We start from the raw sequence: 18,969 nt of genomic DNA, 5'->3' as shown, positions 1-18,969 counted from the left end.
CACATTTTTATGTTTTACACTTTAACGAAGTCCTCCTAGTGCGTTTTGCCCACCAACCTCAAAATCGGTGTACGTCCTCTAGACAAGTGGTGCATCTAAAGTTATCCAAATTTTAAGGATAACTTTTACGGTCTTTGTGCGACGGAGCCGCAAACGTTTCCCAGAATTCTGACTATTTGGCCTTCAGAGTGGCCTATAAACAATAGAGTTTTTCCAAATGACATGATATTTTGAACAAAATTCTAATTTGCCATCCTGATCATAAAAGTATGAGAGCCAAAGTCATATTTTGTACGGCGTAACCGTAGCGTTGACAGAAACATCCCATGTTATCCTTATGGGAAAATCGTAGAATCGCTCAAATCACCACATTTTTACGCTTCACACTTTAACAAACTCCTCCTAGGGCGATTGTCCGATCAAGTTCATATTTGGAGAATATCATCTACACAAGCGGGGCATCAAAACTTACCCATATTTTGATTCTAAGTGCTACGGTCTCTGTGTGGCGGACCCGCAAATATATGTCAGAAATGGGAAAACAGCGAAATCTCTAAAATCACCACATTTTTACGCTTCACACTTTAACGAACTCCTCCTAGGGCGATTGCCCGATCAAGCTCATATTTGGGGAAAATCATCTACACAAACGGGGCATCAAAAGTTATCCATATTTTGATTTTAAGTGGTACGGTCTCTGTGCCGTGGAGCTGCAAATATACTGTCACAAATGGGAAAAACGCCAAATCCTTGAAATGTTCACATTTACGCTTCACACTTTAACAAACTCCTCCGTGGGCAATAGCTCGATCAAGCTTTACTTTGGGAAAAATCATCTACACAAGCGGGGCATCAAAAGGTATCCATATTTTTATTCCAAGTGCTACGGTCTCTGTGCGGCGGCGCAGCAAATTTGACTGACACTTGTGTTCATTTGCACTGGATTGGCCATGTCCAATGTGTCGCCGTCTGTCAAGTTCTTTTTTTATTCAAGACACAATAAGGGCGCCATCTTTATCAAGTCAAAAGCGCAGAGTCGGAAGGCCGGCGGCCCGCGAGGGCCGTTGGATGCCGCTTGCGGCTTTAATTTTTCTTGTTCTTCTTCAGCGCTTTGAGCTCTAATTTGACCCCCTGAACATGCTCAAAAACTCACCAAACTTTGCCCAAAATTCAGAATCGGCGAAAAATTTTGTTTTTTCTGGGCCATTTTTTTTTTCGTTAAAAAATGGCGCGACAGCGCCACCGACAAAAGTCAAAATACATTGCGCCTATGGGAGACGCCCCGAGGTCAACTTTGTCGTAAAGCTACGAAATTCGGGACACGCATTCCTCTCGTGAGGACAAAGAAAAAAAATCACTGTGGCCACGCCCCCAGACTTACCCTATGGCCGCCATCTTCCTTTGAAAATGAAAACACGCTGTGTTAGCCATTTTGTTCACGTCAAACTTTGACGAACTCCTCCTAGGGCGTTTTGCCCACCAACTTCAAAATCGGCGTACGTCCTCTGGACAAGTGGGGCATCTAAAGTTATCCAATTTTTGGAGATACCTTTTACGGTCTGTGTGCGGCGCAGCCGCAAATTTGGACAACTTATTTTGGAATATTGCAGCTCTAAAAATTGCTCCCATTTGATCAAAACGAGTCCGATTAGGACCAAATTTGAATCAGTTGTTAAACTTTCTAGTTTGGACCAGTTTATGATGACAAAATTGAAATGGGCGCGATAGCGCCCCCTACAGAGTGACCTTTAAATTAACATTGAAGGTCAAAAATTTGTTTTACCAAAATGTTCTAAACTTTACCCAAAATTCTATTTTGGCGTCCCGATCAAAAAAGCCAATCAGACAAATGCCTTAATTTTTACGGCGTAGTCGTAGCGATGACATAAACTTCCCATGTTATCCCTATGGGAAAACCGCTAAATCTCTCGAATATCAACATTTTTCTGTTTCACACTTTAACGAACTCCTCCTAGTGCGTTTTGCCCACCAACCTCAAAATCGGTGTACGTCCTCTAGACAAGTGGGGCATCTAAAGTTATCCAAATTTTAAGGATAGCTTTTACGGTCTCTGTGCGACGGAGCCGCAAACGTTTCCCAGAATTCTGACTATTTGGCCTTCATAGTGGCCTATAAACAATAGAGTTTTTCCAAATGACATGATATTTTGAACAAAATTCTAATTTGCCATCCTGATCATAAATGTATGAGAGCCAAAGTCATATTTTGTACGGCGTAACCGTAGCAATAACAGAAACATCCCATGTTATCCTTATGGGAAAATCGTAGAATCGCTCAAATCACCACATTTCTACGCTTCACACTTTAACGAACTCCTCCTAGGGCGATTGCCCGATCAAGTTCATATTTGGAGAATATCATCTACACAAGCGGGGCATCAAAACTTACCCATATTTTGATTCTAAGTGCTACGGTCTCTGTGTGGCGGACCCGCAAATATATGTCAGAAATGGGAAAACAGCGAAATCTCTAAAATGACCACATTTTTACGCTTCACACTTTAACGAACTCCTCCCAGGGCGATTGCCCGATCAAGCTCATATTTGGGGAGAATCATCTACACAAACGGGGCATCAAAAGTTAGTCATATTTTGATTTTAAGTGGTACGGTCTCTGTGCCGTGGAGCTGCAAATATACTGTCACAAATGGGAAAAACGCCAAATCCTTGAAATGTTCACATTTACGCTTCACACTTTAACAAACTTCTCCGTGGGCAATAGCTCGATCAAGCTTTACTTTGGGAAATATCATCCACACAAGCGGGGCATCAAAAGTTATCCATATTTATATTCTAAGTGCTACGGTCTCTGTGCGGCGGCGCAGCAAATTTGACTGACACTTGTGTTGATTTGCACTGGATTGGCCATGTCCAATGTGTCGCCGTCTGTCAAGTTCTTTTTTTATTCAACACACAATAAGGGCGCCATCTTTATCAAGTCAAAAGCGCAGAGTCGGAAGGCCGGCGGCCCGCGAGGGCCGTTGGATGCCGCTTGCGGCTTTAATTCCTTTTGTTTCACTAAAATGACTTCCAATTCAAACTGAAGCTGTTCCTGCTTCTGAGTTGAACACAAAGCAAAATCAGACTCTCTTTGGTAAAAATAAAGAGCGGTAAAGCTGATCGACTTCAGATGGATTGGGAATTTGTTGAGTTTGGACGATTCTACTTTCAAAGCTAAAGCTAAGTTTGCCAGAAATGTTTATTTAGAGACTCAATAAAATAATAAAGTTAGAAAATGAAAAGAGAATCCATATAAAAGGCGAATTAAATGTGAGTTTTAGGGCAATTTTTTGGAGGACAAACAGATTCTGCTTCAGCTCAGAATGTTTGATTTGACTGGTGGCTTACAACTTTCTTTTATGTTTGAAATGCCCTGCAGCTTGATAGTTCCATTTCATCAGGTGGCTGACAAAATATATAAATTACGAAAAGGTCCAGAGTAAAATGTCTAAAACGCAGTTATTATGTGCACAAACGTTTAACATCATTCTGGGTAGAGATCGGCGACATATCGGTTCCAGCATCTGTATCAGACAACGTTTTTGTAAAATGGAAACAGAAGCTGTATATTTACTCAATCATCTAACAAATTATTGGATATCCCCAATAAATACATTATATTAATACATTCTAACTTTACTCAGCTAAGTATTGATATTGGCTGTTGGAAAGTGGCAGCCAGCCAAATATTGGATATCAGTCTATCTCTAATTTTAGGGTCAATTGGACATTTTTGGGCCATTCAGACATTTTTGGGGTCAATCGGACTACTATAGGGCCAACTTCATACTTAAGCCGGATTATAACCAATCGATAGCTCATTTAATATCGGAGCTTGCACAAATGAAGCCTGCGTAAATTCACCTGGAAGACCTAACTTAAATCTGCGTCGGCCTCCATGGAAGGACCCCTCTCCCCAGCGCCATCATCGCACTCAAGCGGGCGTGGCCTGTCCGTCTGTGAGAGTCAGATCCCTCACTTCACCATGGACTCTCCCAGGTTTCTGCGCTTATCCCAAAGAGGTTATGCAGTTTTTCCCGGCCAAGAAGTAGGGTGAAAGGACAGAAGGAGGGTGTAAGGACAGGGGATGTCTGTGTCATGGCCCCTACACCTGCTCCTCATCCCCAATCAACGCACCAAAGTCACTCCTCCCCGCTCCCAATCAGCGCCCAGACGGTCACATTTAAGCCTCAGGCAGATGGCTCGGCCACTTCAAACTGTACTGCGACCCACCACCTCCCCTCCTCCTCCTTTCCATTCCCCTCATCCTCTCAACCTTCTCTCCACATCTACCACCACCAGTCTCCAGGCTCCGGGGGGAAGGTATCTAATTCAATCAGATCATGGAGTGCCCATGACCGCTACGCCTTCCACCGGGGTCTGAGCGCCAAATAAACTTTGCAATAAAGTTTGCTAAAAATCTTTTCTGCTTTTGTGTCTGAGTCTCCTCAGGGTGAAATGCTGATACTGCACAAAACTTTGACGCCATTTTTGGCCTTGATTAAGCTTCATTCTACTCTGTTCTCTGTATCAAATTACTGTGCAGTATTCTCAAAATGAACTTAAAAGGCATCTGTCTTCAAATCATTATCAGACTCGCCAAGCACTAATCTAAAAATCCACTGGTTTTAATGAAAGTACATTCAGTAACAGCTAATGATTCATATCCAACTTTTCCCTGGAACTCCGAGAAGTTCATTTGGCCGTGATTGATTTAGCGTTTCACTGTTGAATCATTAGCTCCACAGCATGAGGAATGGCTGCCACTTGAATTAAACCCTACAAGCCTCTGGATAATAAGAGCACTAATTAGCTGACATTATTTGAATACATTTGCCGAAAGAAAAAATTGATCTTTGGGTAAGAAATCGTTTCGAGTTTGGTTAATGGCGCTCTCTCGTCACCGTTCATCCAGTTAGCGAGGGAATGCTAGCGGCTTTGATGTCACCTTGAAAGGGCTTTTGGTGACGTACAAAGGCGCATGTTGCCACGCATGTAGGTATGGCAGAGTAAGCAAAACAGTTAAGTGAAAGAAATACAAACCAATACGCTACTGTTGAAACTACAACGTAAAGGTATCGATTCTACGCTAAATATTTGTGTAGCCAAGTCGTCAAGCAATCTCTGATTCGATACTCGCCCGTCTGCCAAAAGATTAACATGGGTTCTAAGTAACTAAAAGTCATGTTTACATCACATTTAAAGACTTAGAGTTTAGCTGTTTTCCCCTTGATAAGTAGAAGTCTTGTGTTTTTCAGCCCTTATTTATTTCTATTGCAAACTGCCGTGTTGCAGAGTGGATAACACGGTGCCAGGAGTCGTGAGTTCGAGTCCGGCTCTGACAATATCCTGCACGTTCTTCTCCCCGTCCCCATTTCACGCTACACTGTCCTGTCCATTGCAGCCAAAAGTCCTTGATTTGAAACTGGTTGGAACAGTCCACGTGTATCAATCAGTATTCAAGCTTTACTGGGGATAAGGCCGGGGAAGGACATGCAGTAAATTGTCGGGATCCAGTTTCGTACTAACGACGCTGCTGCCTGTTCCAAGAGTTTAAGATAAAAATAGGAAAGAGTCTAGGTTTTAGAGTCTAATGTTTTTTTCACCTGGATTGCTAAGATCATTTCAACGCCAAAATGGCCTTCTCTACAAAGTATTTCTCGTTAATAACAACTTAAATGGAACCACTACAGATTCCGTCAAGGCAAGGACGGAACAACATTGAAAGCTAAGACGTCCAATAGCCATGTTAAAAAGCAAGCATGAAGCACAATATCCAAACGGAGTCTTGAAAGCCGCTTTAACGCCGCTGCTGTCACGTACAAAGCAGCGCGTTTGGCTCGCCTCTCATGTCTCTGCGCTTATTCTAAATGGCATGAGCTACTTATAGACGCGGCTTTTGCATCAGTCTACTCTCCCATCGCTTCATCTGCAATCCGCGGCTCTCGCTGACAACTTGTTCCTCTTATCTCCTCTGCTCTCAATCTCCCGTGTGCCGAGCAGGAAACAGCAAAAAGCCTTGTGCAGCGGCGCTCATTTGAATTCAGGACAGCGCTAATCAGTTAGCTCGTCCCCGTCACTGGATTAGAGTGGTTCGGCACGAGGCAATAAGTCAATGGAAGTGCGACCGATGATGAATAGGCGTCACGGGATTGGGGAATGAGGAGAATTGTCAAAATGGACGGGTGAAATGAACTTTAGATGAGATTCTTGGAGATTATTGCTTGGTTGTGTTGAGTTTGAACGTTATTATGAGGCGATACTACGCACAGGAAAGCCCGGAACACACTACACGATCATTTTCCCGATTTAGGCCCGGTCTTGCTACTCCCCGACTTCGGACTTTGGATCCTTGTAACCAATTTTTACTCACTGCCACAGCAATAAAGCAAAAGCGTCAAGAGTCAGGAAAATAGAAAAATACACTTACGCTCTTGTTAAATTATAAAGTTAAACTGCAGCGTTTCTCATCCATCATCCATGTCCTTTTATCCATTAGCGTTGCAATAATACTACAGTCTACAAAACATCGCTGTTCATCCAGAGTGAAGCCTTTGAATAGATTTAAATGTAAAGTTAGAATCTGTTTGTACTCACACCGCGAGGATCGCTGAAGCTGCTGTAGATTAGTTTCAGTAAACTGTATCCACGTTTTACAAAATAATAATAGCAAACTTTTTACTTGTATCTGAACTAGAAGTGCAATGCTCTGATCGGTTTGTACACTTTGTAGTGTCTAAGTGAGAGTGCTCAGGGGGCGGGGCACGTGTGCATTATGAGAGTTGTGTTTTAATATTTACTGTAGGACTAGGCAGCTCAACAGTCACGTCATGCTGAGCTGACAAATAAGTTTAAAGCCAGATTGTCATTCTTCTTCAGAAATAAAATGTGTTTTCTTCTTCATTGTAGAATATTTTTTTTTGTTAAACCAGGCTACATTTCTTCAATTCTAGATGATGGTGATATTATATATGCATTCTACAGCAACAGTGTTAAATCATTCAGCTTTGAGGTTCAGCTCTAAGGTTCATTACTGAAGGACACAGTCAGTTATATTCTAAAGTTGGATGTGAAGAGAACAGCACTGCCTTTTGTTTGTGCGTAAGGCTTTCGTTGGCATTTTGCCTGATTATTTATCAGGTTTATTGCACATCAGTTCAGGTATTCACCGTGTGAGGTCTCAGGATATTTTTATCTTACAATCCCATCGTATCAACACAGAGACAGGAAAAAAGGCTTTCAACAACTTTGTTCCTGTGGAATAAAACAGACTTTTTAATTTAAATCATTTTATGCCTTTGGCACTTGTTTTATATGATTTTATCTCATTGTATGTGTAAATGTGTTTTTATGTATTTTATTATTTTTGTGTTTTAGTATCCTGTGTTTGTTTGTTGTTTATGTTGTGTTTTAAAAAGGGACCCACGAAAAAATCTACTTTCAACAAAAAAGAAAGGATGATTATAAAATAATAGGAAAGTTACTTTTGTAATATATTTAGGGGAAAACACAACTGCATGTTTTATAATATATTTCAATTGTGTGCATCCTAAATAGGCGGAGCTACTTCCTCACACATGGTTCAAAATCAAGTGCAGGACATTTAATGTAAACGGAAAGGACAATGTGTTCCCTTTTAAGGACACTTTGTACCAATTGTAAGTAGCTCTGTGATGCTCTCACACACTATCCAATCATGCTTTTAGAACAGTGCAGCATTATCCTGCTTTGGTCCTTGTTTTGTGGACGCAGCTGAATGAGTGCACTTTACCTGGAGCAGCGAGCAGAGTTTTGGAAAATCACCATCTCTTTTCTCTGCCTCTGTTCATGCTGCTCCAAGAGTATTGAGCTGTGAGAGAGGTAAAAGTCTGGTGCTTGGGCCTCGGTGGGACGTCACGGATGAAGAAAGACTATGATCGACGCTTTGGGTGAAGAGGAGGAGATGCAGGTGAAAAAAAGGTACTGATACTGTATCAATTTAAAACATTTGTCATACTGTATAATGTATTTTTAGATCAAAACAAACACTTTATTTTGCTGTTTTGCGTTTATTTGGCATATAAATCTATAACTAATAAAAACAATCGCTATTACCACTCATTTTTTAGCTAAAACAAAGGAGCCATATTATGCAACTTAGAAACTTTTTTTTATCTTTCTCCTTCTGATTAAACCACTGGAAGTTGTATTGAGAGAGATTCATGGCTGAGTGATCTTTGACAATTTCACCGCTCCATAGATTCCCCATCGATACACACCCACTTCTTTATATTCATCCCATTTATAATATAAAAATATCACATGATCCACGAGTGCCGTATATTAGAACTATACAGCAGTAAAAAGCACTTATTTAAACACGTCGGTCTTAGCATTAGACATCGACAACTCCTTCAGTACGATCCATCACAATCTTGTCATTGTAGGTGCTACTTTAAAGCTTCTGTACATGATTTTTACTGTCTTAGAAATATTAACTTACGGCTCACTGACCTAAAGCATTCTGAGTCCTAATTATTCACCGCAATGTCTTTAAAATCACTTCACGACATTCAGATAAGAGTTTACAGTCACCGTAACACTAACAAACATTAGAACGTTAACAGACCACTTCCTACTTTCTTTCATTAAAAGCAGACCGCACACAGCGGTCTCATGCTGACTCTAAGAGAAGCTTTCACGATATATCTGTACTGGAGCAACCAATTTAACTTTATTACATGAAAAACAGATGGGTTCAGTCCCTTTAAAAGCTGATCTTTATGTCTCTAGGGGAGAAAACGACCTTTGAAGTTACGTCGTCTCATATAAATGAAATGAAATAATAAAACACTTTAAGGTTCAGATTTGACCTTTTTGTTGGCTTATGTGTATGAGAGAAAACTGACACAAAAAAGTTTGTCTATTGCAGTTTGTAGATTTTACAACTTGACTATCGCTTCTATCAATTACAAAATGAAAACTGAAGAAAAACAAGAAAAAATTATTCAATTAAAAAAGTAATACATTTTGAACCTAATTGTTCAATTATCGAATGCTTGGAATAACAGTTAATATCCCCTTACACTGTTAACCCTAACGTTTTACTGACAAGACAATAAGTTGTAAATAATGCTTATGTTATGCCATTTAATCAACTGTACTTGCTAAATGTTAGTTCTATGTTTTGTTTTAGTTTTTTTTCGCACATGTTGTAAATTTTACTCAATTGACTTGCACTTTCAAGTACGTTTTGGCACTATATCGTTGCAATTATGATGTTTTTATTTCTAACTAATAAATATTGCTGCTTTTGTGATGAGAAATGCAACTGTTGTATCTGAAATAGGATATAAATGGGAAGAAAGTGTATTCATTTGAAATAATTGGAAGCTGACTGAAAGCAAGGATATGAATCATAGAAATGCAGTATTACTTTGTTAAATTTGTGCTTTAGCTGCATGAGTCTGCAATCCCCAGTCCTTATGTGAAAAGTACAAAGAATTTACCATAAAAATGAACAAAAACATGACAAAAATGCTGCTGCATTGAAAATGATGGACTCCATTAAACTGTGCACGAGCCTGAAAATGGAGTGTACAATTTTATAAAGGTAATTGCTGATTGAATTCTGTGAGCAACGGAAATGCATCATCGAAGAGTCTAAAAATGGGTTTTCATTTTTTCCAACCTACTCTTTTACAATGAAGGTAATAGTATAATAGTAAATAGCGCGACTTCATGGTGCTTTTTCCTCGTGCCGTTCTCTTGCTTCACTTTGTGCTGCATTTCATTTACATTTAGAGATGACTGTATCTTAGAGCTGTAAGTATGATCAAAATTAGAATTTGAAGAGTAGCAAGGCAAATAGCAAAGAATGCATATCTTAAAGTAAATGCTAATTAAACATACAGAATCCTACTGTTCAAACGTTGGCTCTGAGCATAACGGCTAGCTCATTGTTAGCATAAATATAACTCCTGTGGCTGCATCATCAGTACTTAAACCCTCCGTAGTTGCTGAATATATTATTTAACAATATTCAAGTCTTTTCTTTGACTGTATTGATGATAGATGCTAATTAAACCCTGGTAGAAGTGTTTTATATTATTTAGTTGCAAGCATCATCGCAAAATTAATGAGCCGCTATTATTTTTTGAGGTGAGAAAGTGTAATGCCCCGATTTAAAACTTTAATACACTTTGCTTGTTTGATCAAACTTAAACTACTATATTTACTGTTCAATATTTGCTCGTTTTTTTAAATGAAAATGCAGATTGTGCAGATAAAGAACTTACGCTCCTGTCTTATCTCTGTGGGGTTTTCGTTTGTAGTCCGCTGTTCTGGTTTAATGGGCCAATAACATGACATTTAGAGCCCGCAGGTGGGACTGGAACCAATCACAAAGCAGCATTGTGGTTTGGGCAAAGTCAAAACAACTGAATAAAAAGAAACATTGTGGCGCCGATGGCCATACTTCGACCTATTTTAGGAGAGATACAAACTGTTTTGTTTTTCAAAACCCTGCACACAGGATTTAACACAATTTAGATTTTTCAACCAATCACTGTGAAGCATTTCTTTAATATCCAGACGGCTTTCGGCCGATCTGACGTGAGCCAGGTAAGTTTTCCCATTGATGTACAATACAATCTGGAAGATGAATCCATTGTTTTAAATGCCTTGTGTAAATTGAAGCGTGATGCCAACTAACATTTTTCTTCCACATTACTTCCTGAATAGGGTGTGACGACACAAATGCATGATCAGTTTGGACAAATCAGCGGGATTGAGCAGTTACAAAAAACTATTTAAGTTTATGTTGTGACATTCTGTAGGTACATTCTGTAGGTACATTCTGTAGGTACATTCTGTAGGTACATTCTGTAGGTACATTCTGTAGGTACATTCTGTAGGTACATTCTGTAGGTACATTCTGTAGGTACATTCTGTAGGTACATTCTGTAGGTACATTCTGTAGGTACATTCTTTAGGTACATTCATACATTGTAGGTCAGCTGAGCAGGAGCAGTTTGATTCTTCAAAATGTTTTGGCGCCTTATGGAGAGGCCACTATTCAATCTGGCCAAGGCACCATTGTGTTTATTGTCAGAAAAAAATATTTCCTATTTTGACCAAATTGATGTATCCCAGGTGATTAAATTCATTTTAAGTAACTGTATGGTTCTCATTCAGTCATATGATTTCCACAATTTGTAGCAATTTTGTCCAGCATTGCTTCTTTTCCCTAATAAGCTGCTTCAGTCATGGGGCATAGACTTTCTTTTATTTGTCCCTTTTCTTAACATGCTGAGGCTTGACGATTTTCACAAACACACATTTCCATTATGTCTTCCTCCTCTTCCTATCTTGCTTGCACTCTCCCCCGGGAGAGAGCCACAGAATGGGCATCCTTCACCTCCGCTCCTCCCTCTCTGTTTGTTTGACCATTTGTCCAAAAGACCAAAGCCTTGGACCGAGATGAATGCTTTAAAACACTTGAACTTTTCTCTTCGTCGGCCAGCGCGGCTCCTTTCTGGCCCGGCCCTGTGATTGCCTGTCTACCGTCGGGGCGGGCGACGGTTGCTGCGCCAACGGTGGGGGCAGGTGGCGCGGCTGGCAGCTTTGGTAATTGGTTTGGCGAACGCAAGCTCTCTCGGTCTCCTCCTCCGCCGGGGCCTTACACTGCGAGTGCCGCGAAAGAGCAGAGCAAAATGAGCCACTGCATCAAAGAATTGGGGTTGGCAACCTCCGCGTGCGACCGGGCGATTTTTCAGACGAACATTTTTTCGTTCCCCAAGGATACCGCTGGGCTCGCTTGCTGCAGCCGCTCGCTGTCGTAAGCAAACGGAACCAAAACGGACACGAGGTTTTCATTTTTCTCACCGCCCTGGCATGCATAAGTAGGTTGTGTGCGGGAGCAAGCTGTGATGTTCAAAGGCTGTCCGATATGCAGGAACAAAGAGGGACATGTGTTTCGCCTTTGTTTTTGTTCAAATGTTTTATTTTTTATGGAAGTAAAGGGGTATTTGCGATGCAGAGACAGACCCCCCTCACGTCTTCCTGTCCCTGTCCCTTTTAAAAAATGAACATCAGAGGAGCATTGTAAGGCTTTTATGCCATGTCCTCAAAGTCCAAAGCAGCAGCAGCAGCAGCAGAAATAGCATTTAAACTTCCTTTTTTAATCTAATAAAAGTGTGATAAATACTGCTTCAGACAAGAGTATCTTTAATCACAGGGAGCTGTAATAACACACAGGCTTGGTGTATTAGATAAAGCATAACATTATTTAAAATGTTTTATATTTGGGTTCTTGTAAAATTGACTTACCATTGATTAATTATCTTTTTTATAAGATTTTTCCCCCTGTAGGCTTTATTTGACAGGACAGTGTTGGCCACTGGGCTGCACGGTGATTAATTATCTATGACATTATTAGTAAGATTCTAATATGAAAAGAGATGTTGAGCTACTGTAAATTAATTAGATGTTATCAATAATGTTCATTAGCTATAGTCTGTATCACACGTAAATCCAAAATTAAATTCCTTGCATTCAAATCACAGGGGAGACCAAATTTTTAAATATTTTTATATTAAATTATTTTTAAATTGAAAATAAACTTTGGGCTAAAACCTTGTACATTTTCCAAATACTGTACATACATTAATGTAGGGCTATTCAGTTATATTTTTGAAGGCACTCAAAGCACTTTACGTCTTTACATTCACACACCAGTTGTACGACACTGGGGGCGAGGCGGCTTAAATGTTCCATCCAGTAATCACCTGAGGCAGCTGCGATCGTACGGCCGACCTGTGGGTCAGTGGATCTGACCGCTCTACCGGGATGTTAATGTCGAAAGCACTTTGCCGCTGAGCTCCTGCCGCCCTCTGTATGTTCTTAAGTGGTAAGTATGTACATAGCATTAGCATTTGGGTCAAGGTAACGTGCTTTTACGGTTGTACCAGACAAATAAGCACAGAAATGTTCATGTATTATTGTTGGACGTATTTCTTCAATTCATTTAAATTCAGCTTTTCATGAAGTATTTCTTATCCCTGACGGTGTGGAGGCAAGAGCTGTGTTCTTTTCTTTTTCTCCTTTCAATTGATAAACAATCTGACATTTCGACTCTGGAAAATTCTAAACTAGCAGTTTATATTTCAGATTATAATACTTCAAAAGGTGAAGCATAATATATTAATAAACTAGTTTACTTAAACTTAATCTTAATCTTAATGCTAATGATTTTTTGATTTGAATTACTGTCTGTTTGTTTGTAACTATAAGCAAATGTAAGATATGTGGTATAGGTCAATAACATTACACCACAGACAAGGAAAGAGAGCCAGTGCGCTTGCGAGCCCCACACGAACGCCCTTACCTGGGATTTTTCTAACGTGCACTCACTTTCCAACCAGCTGGATGAACTGGCGCTGCTGATAAGACAAAACAGAGACTTTTCTTCATCTCCTGTTTTGTGCTTCACAGAGAGGTGGCTCAGTGAGTCGGTCCCGGATTGCGCAGTGCAGGTGGAGGTGCCATTGGAAGTATTTAGTTGCTGTTTTGCTTTAGTGGAACTTTCATAAATAGAGATCCTTTAGTCATAATTGCAATGCTGTGTTGGATAATTTATTAACAATTCTATGAACATGATAAAAAAAGCACATTTATGAATGGGATATGTGTAAAACAAAAGGAGCATGAAGCAGGCGCCTTCAGCCAGCACCGAGAGTGATTTTATTAGGCTACTTGTTTTACTTTTTTGAGTGGGAGCAGAGTTGGAGACAGGTCTGCTGCTGATGCAGGTCTCAAAGCAGATCAAGTGTCCTGGTCAGACCTCACCACTAACAACCCCACCTCCAATTAACAGAATGTTTCAAACCAATGAATTAAATAACTAAAAAGCCTGATAAAAGACAGCCACGGCAGCCTGTAATATGAGCACTGGAGAGAAAGCTAGGACAATATAATTGTTTGAGTTGATGTAAGATGGGTAAAGTAGATTTTTGTTATCTCCAAACTTTAGCTAATAATAAAATACATTTCTGGTTATTATACGTGGGTAAAAGGCATTTTAAAGATTATAACCATCAATACTGGTACATTTCTATAAAATAATATTATATATATATATATATATATATATATATATATATATATATGAATTTATATTATGTAATTATTTGCATTACATAACATCTACGTCATTTTGTGTGTTTCTAGAACTGTTCTGGCCTGATCCCCCTGCCTGTTCACGACAAATGAAGAACTGATCTACAGGGTTCAGTTACATGACTTGGTTTCTTGTCACCATTTTGAAGACGTCACACATGCTGTTGCCTCCGCTGTTAGAGTCATCAAAAACAGAGCATACAATTGAAAATGAAAAGGGTTAACACTTTAAGACGGACGTTTTGGGCTTTGGTAGTTGCTGACAGTTAAAAGCAGTGACAACCTGCCACAACAAGCTTTTGTGTACATTTCCATCTGCTCTTTCTCGTCCACAAGGCCTCTGCAGCGGACAAGTCCTCAAAGCTTTCAAGAGCACGGACTTTGTGACTGATCCTAAAATATAACACCCAGATGGTTGAAAATGCTCGTTAATACTGTCTCTATATTGCACTGTCTGCATGTAAGCTAACGTTTATTAGCATGGCCACACAATGATATGTAAACTAGCATTAGCTAGATGCTAACTACCTGAAACAAACAGCTCAGCCTCAGTCTGGAGTCTGAAGTCCATGAATACCATTCAGCCAGAGCATCGTGGTGAAGCTCAGTAGGATAAGACTTGGATTGTCGTGGACCATGTTCAAGACCTGCTTTTGTGCCTTTATTATTATTGTTTTAATTTTTGTGTGTTGAGAGAAAGTATTGAATTGAATTACATTTTTTGACAGCCAAATGTTATCAATTATATTGTTAACCACCCCAAGTCTGCATGGCCGTCCATAAAGGTCACAATATATGTGCAGATACACGAAAGAGAAGATCTGGACAGTATTCACTCAATTAAAAACAACTCATTATAAGTAAAATCACTTGTTCAAACTCAAAAAGTACAGCTGCCTGAAAGGAATCTGCTCAGAGTATTTGTAATTAGTTACTTTCTACGCCCTCCCACTGCCTACCAGAACAAATGTGTTTCACCCTTATAAGCGCCTCCCATTTTGCATTCATATTATCATCATTAGTAATAAGATGCATACCTAACATATCAGTCCCAAAAAGGCTATTTTTTGTCCTCTGTTTTAATGACGCTGATGTCTTTCCAACCAGTTAATGCATAGAATGAGCTGAAAGTGAAGGCTGTCCTCAAACCAGATGATCTTGCCTCCTGTTCATTTGAGCTCAACACATTTGCATTTGTCCGAACAGATTTTTGTTTTTATCACCTTCTTCCACAATTAGATATTCTCCCGTTAATGCTGCTTCCGGCGTAAATTGGTCCTTTATGTGCTTGCAGTCCATTAATTTGGTTTTATTGCTACTAAATTAGATACTCACCCCTGTGGCAGGCGACGCAAGATGCATAAAAATAACTTGTGTGCCAAAAGATTTGCCAAATACACAGCATAAGTAGGCCACTGACATCAGAAGGTGCGGGTAGAGTCGTCAAACTATCTGAATTTGTACGGCAAAGCAAAACACTGATCCAAAACTCTACAATTATATTTAAAAAAGGAGGTTTGGGTTTAGCTTGTCTGAAAAATGACTTAATTTCAGCTCAAATCAGAATTGCTGCACTGGTGCGACTCAGAATATGAAACTCAATGGGAAAATATTGAATGTAATGTTGTGCCAGAGATCCCTGTTCAGGCTTTTGGTGGCAGATGACAAACACCCCAGTCATTTGGAGGAAATTAAGAATCCCTGGGTAAAATAAGGTTAGCACAAAGCACCAAACAACACCTGAGATTTAAGGTCTGGAGAACAAAAGGTTCAAAGGTTTTTACCAGATTGTAAAAGAAAATCAAATGCATGTAAATCAAAACTTTCAAAAGGAATAATATCTGAATGATACAATTGCATTAACAATCCAGATAAACATTCTACTAAATATGTATTAAAAATAACATGGGAAAGAGAAGGTCATTTTGTTTTGACTGACGAAGAGTGGGAAAATATACGTCTCAATGGAGGAGCAGAAAATCACCTTTCTGTTGCAATAGATCCACGGTCACATGTCCTCACAGTTCCAGGGTCACATGTCCTCACAGTTCCAGGGTCACATGTCCTCACAGTTCCAGGGTCACATGTCCTCACAGTTCCAGGGTCACATGTCCTCACAGTTCCAGGGTCACATGTCCTCACAGTTCCAGGGTCACATGTCCTCACAGTTCCAGGGTCACATGTCCTCACAGTTCCAGGGTCACATGTCCTCACAGTTCCAGGGTCACATGTCCTCACAGTTCCAAGGTCACATGTCCTCACAGTTCCAGGGTCACATGTCCTCACAGTTCCAGGGTCACATGTCCTCACAGTTCCAGGGTCACATGTCCTCACAGTTCCAGGGTCACATGTCATCACAGTTCCAGGGTCACATGTCCTCACAGTTCCAGGGTCACATGCCCTCACAGTTCCAGGGTCACATGTCCTCACAGTTCCAGGGTCACATGTCATCACAGTTCCAGGGTCACATGTCCTCACAGTTCCAGGGTCACATGCCCTCACAGTTCCAGGGTCACATGTCCTCACAGTTCCAGGGTCACATGTCCTCACAGTTCCAGGGTCACATGTCCTCACAGTTCCAGGGTCACATGTCCTCACAGTTCCAGGGTCACATGTCCTCACAGTTCCAGGGTCACATGCCCTCACAGTTCCAGGGTCACATGCCCTCACAGTTCCAGGGTCACATGTCCTCACAGTTCCACGGTCACATGTCCTCACAGTTCCAGGGTCACATGTCCTCACAGTTCCAGGGTCACATGTCCTCACAGTTCCAGGGTCACATGTCCTCACAGTTCCAGGGTCACATGTCCTCACAGTTCCACGGTCACATGTCCTCACAGTTCCAGGGTCACATGTCCTCACAGTTCCAGGGTCACATGTCCTCACAGTTCCAAGGTCACATGTCCTCACAGTTCCAGGGTCACATGTCCTCACAGTTCCAGGGTCACATGTCCTCACAGTTCCAGGGTCACATGCCCTCACAGTTCCAGGGTCACATGTCCTCACAGTTCCAGGGTCACATGTCCTCACAGTTCCAGGGTCACATGTCCTCACAGTTCCAGGGTCACATGTCCTCACAGTTCCAAGGTCACATGTCCTCACAGTTCCAGGGTCACATGTCCTCACAGTTCCAGGGTCACATGTCCTCACAGTTCCAGGGTCACATGTCCTCACAGTTCCAGGGTCACATGTCATCACAGTTCCAGGGTCACATGTCCTCACAGTTCCAGGGTCACATGCCCTCACAGTTCCAGGGTCACATGTCCTCACAGTTCCAGGGTCACATGTCCTCACAGTTCCAGGGTCACATGTCCTCACAGTTCCAGGGTCACATGTCCTCACAGTTCCAGGGTCACATGTCCTCACAGTTCCAGGGTCACATGTCCTCACAGTTCCAAGGTCACATGTCCTCACAGTTCCAGGGTCACATGTCCTCACAGTTCCAGGGTCACATGTCCTCACAGTTCCAGGGTCACATGTCCTCACAGTTCCAGGGTCACATGTCATCACAGTTCCAGGGTCACATGCCCTCACAGTTCCAGGGTCACATGTCCTCACAGTTCCAGGGTCACATGTCCTCACAGTTCCAGGGTCACATGTCCTCACAGTTCCAGGGTCACATGTCCTCACAGTTCCAGGGTCACATGTCCTCACAGTTCCAGGGTCACATGCCCTCACAGTTCCAGGGTCACATGCCCTCACAGTTCCAGGGTCACATGTCCTCACAGTTCCACGGTCACATGTCCTCACAGTTCCACGGTCAGTCACATGTCCTCACAGTTCCAGGGTCACATGTCCTCACAGTTCCACGGTCACATGTCCTCACAGTTCCACGGTCAGTCACATGTCCTCACAGTTCCAGGGTCACATGTCCTCACAGTTCCAGGGTCACATGTCCTCACAGTTCCACGGTCACATGTCCTCACAGTTCCACGGTCAGTCACATGTCCTCACAGTTCCACGGTCACATGTCCTCACAGTTCCAGGGTCACATGTCCTCACAGTTCCAGGGTCACATGTCCTCACAGTTCCAGGGTCACATGTCCTCACAGTTCCAGGGTCACATGTCCTCACAGTTCCAGGGTCACATGTCCTCACAGTTCCAAGGTCACATGTCCTCACAGTTCCAGGGTCACATGCCCTCACAGTTCCAGGGTCACATGTCCTCACAGTTCCAGGGTCACATGTCCTCACAGTTCCAGGGTCACATGTCCTCACAGTTCCAGGGTCACATGTCCTCACAGTTCCAGGGTCACATGTCCTCACAGTTCCAGGGTCACATGTCCTCACAGTTCCACGGTCACATGTCCTCACAGTTCCACGGTCAGTCACATGTCCTCACAGTTCCACGGTCACATGTCCTCACAGTTCCAGGGTCACATGTCCTCACAGTTCCAGGGTCACATGTCCTCACAGTTCCAGGGTCACATGTCCTCACAGTTCCAGGGTCACATGTCCTCACAGTTCCAGGGTCACATGTCCTCACAGTTCCAAGGTCACATGTCCTCACAGTTCCAGGGTCACATGCCCTCACAGTTCCAGGGTCACATGTCCTCACAGTTCCAGGGTCACATGCCCTCACAGTTCCAGGGTCACATGTCATCACAGTTCCAGGGTCACATGTCCTCACAGTTCCAGGGTCACATGTCCTCACAGTTCCAGGGTCACATGCCCTCACAGTTCCAGGGTCACATGTCCTCACAGTTCCAGGGTCACATGTCCTCACAGTTCCAGGGTCACATGCCCTCACAGTTCCAGGGTCACATGCCCTCACAGTTCCAGGGTCACATGC

This window comes from Eucyclogobius newberryi, unplaced genomic scaffold (assembly GCF_026437365.1).
Source record: "Eucyclogobius newberryi isolate DKJ021-1_F unplaced genomic scaffold, fEucNew1.0.hap1 SCAF_9, whole genome shotgun sequence".
NCBI classification, from domain to species: Eukaryota; Metazoa; Chordata; class Actinopteri; order Gobiiformes; family Gobiidae; genus Eucyclogobius; species Eucyclogobius newberryi.
The sequence above is the reverse complement of the archived record's forward strand: the minus strand, read 5'-3'. Positions refer to the sequence as shown.